Source organism: Neophocaena asiaeorientalis, unplaced genomic scaffold (genome assembly GCF_003031525.2).
Source record: "Neophocaena asiaeorientalis asiaeorientalis breed wild unplaced genomic scaffold, Neophocaena_asiaeorientalis_V1.1 scaffold504, whole genome shotgun sequence".
Lineage (NCBI taxonomy): Eukaryota > Metazoa > Chordata > Mammalia > Artiodactyla > Phocoenidae > Neophocaena > Neophocaena asiaeorientalis.
This window is the reverse complement of record NW_020174438.1, coordinates 5,469,613-5,475,236: the sequence shown is the minus strand read 5'-3', so window position 1 is coordinate 5,475,236 and position 5,624 is coordinate 5,469,613.

The window sequence follows — 5,624 nt, the reverse complement described above, 5'->3', positions numbered from 1 at the left end:
TCCCGCACCGCCGCGGCGCTGCGGCCCGCGGAGAGCCTCGTGCTCCGCCGGTTCGCGGCGTCCTCCAACTTGACCCGGTCCCTCTTGTGAAGACAAACAGCACTTCTAGCCTGAAATACTCGGACACGGGGCACCCAGAAAGTGTCCTGTGTAGCTCAGAGTCCTATAGTCCCCAAACCCCAAAACCAACTATGGGGCTTACCCATCTCTCCACTTAGGAGGGGGAATGTGGATGGAATGAAAGTAATTCCACAGACTTCGGATCCTCAGGAGAACTCAACGGAGAGGGTGAGCCCAGCTTCTCTGCTCACCTCAGCACACACTGTCTACACCCTTCTCCGTTCTGCCCAACCCAGGCCTTCTCTGATCCCCTGCCCCCAAGTCCTGGGAGGAGAGTGGCCCACTTGTCCCCAACTGGGGCACCGCTGAGACTGTCCCTTTGTGGCACAGTGCTGGGCCCATAAGCACAGCACAAAGTGTTCATTTCACTGAAAACTGGTTAAATGTATCTTCAGAGCAGCTTAAAGGTGAAGGAAAAGGGGGCCAGAATGTCAAGGGTGAGCCACCAGGGACAAGACAGCCCAACATGGGCACAGGTGGTATCTACGACCACCTGAACTCATAAACATCAGGTATGGCCAGCTGCAGATACAGGCAGTGCTTGTCACCTGGCCCTCCAAGCAAGACATCCTTATAAGGGAACACACCTGCACAGGGCCTTCCCACACCACCCTAGGCACAGGTGACTGGAGCCAACCACACGCAGCATCAGCATCGCTCCAGGAATGAAGGTAGTAGCAATTCTCAGATGCAACAAAACACCATACTCAGGGATTTTAATGTTCATTGTTTGAGCTTCTCTGTATTTATTAAATTTTCTCCTGTGAATATACGCACACATATATGTATGTATGTATGTGTATATATATTCATTCCTTTGATAATCAGAAAAAAATAAACATCACAAAAAATCCACACCGAGCTCATGCACAAAAACATGTCTTCCTAGGGTCCAGCACCCTCTCAGAGCTCCCCACTCTGCACCACTCCTCGGCTGCCCCTGCCCCTCCCGTCCCCATGGCACCCAGGCTGAGACTGCCTCTTTGGGTCTTCATTCCTAGTGTTGCTGTCTAATGGAGAATCTGAGAAAATAACTTTTCTGTGGTTGTTTTTCTTTTGACCTTTTCATCCCCAGCAAAGGCAAGCAGGTTGCATCCCTTTTTCTGTCTTTCACCCCTCCCTCCCACCGCCTTTTGTTTGGTGTGGAGAGAGACACTCAGCTATTTCTAGTAATAAGAGTTATTTTTACACATTTGTAAATCTTCACTTAGTGAAACGTTCTCTCCGCCTTTGCCTTTGTGTTCTTAATGGTAGCCATAAATTACTGCCTTCTTTTCTCTCCGCTGCATCAGGCTTCATTGCTTTTGAAATGATCAAAGTTATTTTCTTTTAAAATCCAACTGGAAACTGCCCATTGTGTGGCACAGACCTCGTTAGCTCTAGTCAAAGCATATAAATACATAAAGCTGCCCATTAAACTCTACAGGAGCCTCCTCCAGCCCCTTGTGCCTGGTAAGAAATAAGATGCACTGTTCTTCCCCTCAACTGTTTCCCCAAGTTTATATTTCAGTAAGAATACAAATTAATTATGAGACCCAATGCTTTTTTGTCTAAGAGTGTAAGTTTTCCCCGTGTTTCCCGGGAAAGTTTACCACTGGCACAGGTCTCCAAAAATGTTCTGAATCCTATTTTGTTTGCCCTAACTTCCATACAACCGTGCTTTCAGCTGGTCGGCTCCCAGATGCCTCGGCAACCTTTCTGACACTTCAGATTCAAGTCAATATGGTTTACAACCAGGAATTTCCATAGGGGAAAGGCTTCAGGGGAAATTTGTGCTCAAATGTCAATGTTTTCAGTGTTCCAATGTCAGGAGGGACTTCATGGGCCCTGAGCTAGCTGCCGTCTGCCCTCTATTGTCCCACTGAGGTCCCCACACTGTCCCTGGACTAAGGATGAAACTCCCTCTCCCCTCCCTCAGGCTGAGAGGCCATGAACCAGACCAGAGGGTAGAGACAGCCCAGCCAGCCCCAGCCACTGGTGTGGGCTGCTGGCACTAAGAAGACTGTGGAAGCGGAAGCTGCGGGTGCTCCTGAACTGCATATGGCTAAGGTAAACTCTGCATTCACTGGACACCTTTCAGTGCCCATCTTTTTTGACACTTCATCAGCCTTTGGAAATTCCTTTTAGAAACTCTCCCTCCCTTGGGTTTTCATGGCAACAGGCAAGCTCCTGATTTTCCAACCTCTCAGGAAATGCCTTCTCGGTCATCTTCTTGGGATCCTCCTCTTTCAACATCCTCTCCCTGATGGTTCGCTCATTCCCTTGTTTCCATAATAGAAATCTCCCTTTAGCTTCAGTTCTGTGTATTGTCTCCAATTGTCTACTGGATACCTCCACCTTGATCTCCCACAGGTCCCTCAGATTCAAGATGTTCAAAACGGAGTTCATCTTCTTCCTCAAACCTGCTCCTTCTCAAGTACTTCCTCTCTTAGAGAGAAGGGCACCACCATTCTGCCAACACCAGGTCAGAGACCTGGCAGTCATCCTAGACTCCATTTTCTCTCTTCCCACCACAGCCAAACCCTCATGTCAACTCGACCTTCTTACCATCTCTCAAAACCATCCTCTTCCTCCATGCAAGCTTCCAAAGCTCAGGCCTCATCATCCCTCACCTGGTCTGCTGCTCCTAGTCGGTGGTTCCTTATCGATTTCCCGGTCTAGAATCTCACCCCACTTCAGTGCATCTTCCACAGTGGCTGCCAGAGTAAAATGTAAATTTCATCACAACGATCTCAGTCCTCCTGAGGCTAAAGTCCAAACTCCCTTGATATAACCACTCAAGCAAAACATCACTACCCGCTTTTAGGTATATACCCAAGAGAAATGAGTGCATATGTTCACCAAAAGACACATAACAAGAATGTTCATAATGGCTTTATCACACTAACACGAAACTAGAAATAACCCAAATATCCATCAACTAGAGGATACATAAACAAATTGTGGGATATTCATTCAATAGAATACTATAAATGAATAAATAAAATGAACAAACTCTAATACACTCAACAACACAGTGGCATCTCATGATTATTATATTGAGTGAAACAAGGCAGATACAAAAGGGTACATATTGTGTACTTCCACTCCTATGAAGGTTAGGAACAGACAGAACTAATTAATAGTGATAGAGGCCAGAATAGTAGTTCCCTCTGGGGATAGGTATTGACTGGGAAGAAGCATGAAGGAACCTTCTGGAATGCTGGAAATGTTTTAGATCTTGATCTGGGTGGGGATTATATGGATGTATACGTATATAAAAATTCATTGAGATGTTGGCTTACACTTAAAACACTTTATGCACTTTATTGTATCTTTTTACCTCAAAAAATAAGTTAAAACAAGAACTGCTTAGCCAAAGACGTATGTGATCTGACTCCCTTCTACATTTCCAGCTTCTCTCCTACTACACCCTTACCCACAAGCTACACTCAGCAACATCGAACTACTTGTACCAGGAATTTGTCACTTACCCCCAGATACATCTTTTCTTTTGCTCACGCTCTTCCCTTTGCCTAAAAGACATGAAGTGGGTCTCAATAAATATTTGAGTAAATGAAGTGCAACATCTTGATTAATAAGTATTACTAACAAAGGGCCAACGGTACATATAAAAACTATCAAATTGTATACCTTAAATATGTATGACTTAACTAAATGTCAATTATAACTCAACAGAGTTGTTTAAAAATAATTAAATTAAATTAAATACATACCATTAAGAATCAACCAAAAATGAATGAGACTAGCTTTCCATTAAAATCACCTCCAGAAAAAAATATATATATATATTACTATACCCCAAGGAAAAAGATGTGTGCTGAGATGTCCCGCAGACAGCAATGAGGTATGGATGAAAGTACTAGAGTCTGCAAGTTAGCAGGTTCTGAGAACTAATGCAGAAAGGAAAACCCATCTGCTCTTGCACACACATTAATTTCTGCTCCATGGATGGCATTCACATCTCCTAGAAAGCTTTTTCAGCACGTCTGAGCTGGATGTGAAGTAGTAAATTTTTCTAGTTGCTTAACCCATCTCCATCTGCTCCTTCCTCCTTCCTACCAGATATTCACCCCTTCCCCAGACAGCCCATGTTCCTAGGAGGGAAGCTGCCCCACCCTCGACTTCAGGCTCTGGAGTTGGATTAAGACAATCAATATCTTTCATTCCATTCCCCCTGCAACAGTCACTGGTTCAGGGGTAAACACTGGTTCACGTGTTCTAATCAGAAGGAATTGCAGTCCCTTTGCTTGAAAGGCTGGAATGGAAGAGTTCTCTTTTCCTGTTGCGATATGGGTGTGATGAATGAGACGCTGTGGCAGCCATCTTGATACCAACCCAAAGAGGGTAAACCAAGAGGGATATTGAAGTCCCACCTGAGCCACGCCCCACCTCGGGACCTCCAGGTATATGTGCCAGTACACTTCCTTAACATTTGAATTGGTTTTGTAAAAATATTTTTATTTTTATTTTAAAAATTGTAGTAATATATAACATAAAATTTACCATTTGAACCATTTTAAAGTATACACTTTAGTGGCATTGAGTACATTTATGTTGTTGTACAATCAACACTGCCATCCATACCCAGATCTTTTTTCATCTTGCAAAACTGACACTCTGTACCCATTAAACAATAATTGTTCATTCTCTCACCCCGCCCCAGCCCCTGGCAACCACCATTCTACTTTCTGTTTCTATGAATTTGACTACTCTAAGTACCTTATATGAATAGAATCATACACTTTATGACTGCCTTACTTCATGTACCATAAATTCTTCAGGGTTCATCCATATTGCAGCATGTGTTGGAATTTCCTTCCTCATTTAAGGCTGAATATATGCCACTGTATGAGTATACCACACTTTGCTTATCCATTCATCTGTCAATGGACACTTGGGTTGCTTCTGCTTTTCAGACATTTTGAATAATACAGCTGTGAGTGTGGGTATACAAACATCTATCTGTGTCTCTGCTTTCAATTCTTTTTAGTGTATATCCAGAAGTGGAATTGCTGGATCATATGGTATTTCTATTTTTAATTTTTTGAGGAACTGCAGTACTAATGACCACAGCAGCTACACCATTTTACATTCCCACCAACAATGCACAAGGATTCCAGTTTCTCTACATCCTCACCAAAACTTACTGTTTTGTTTTGTTTTAAACAATAGCCATCTTAATGGATGTTAAGTGGTGGCTCATTGAGGTTTTCTGAATTAAGTTTTCTGTTATTTACAGCCAAAAAAATATTCCTATTCAGCTCCAGATAAGCCTCCATTAGGAAACTTTAGCTGGGTAGCAGGTGATCCTCTGAGTGAGGTGGGAAAAAGAGAGTTGGATGGGGTTGAATCCTCTCAGGAGCCTAAGTAACAAATAACTGTTTATTCACAGAGTTGATGCTATCTTGGTGTAAATGCCAGGACTCTGTTTCTTCAATGGTTCTGAAAACTGCACCAACACTCCTTTTTGCTTACAGAGGATTAAAAATCCTTCCAATAAA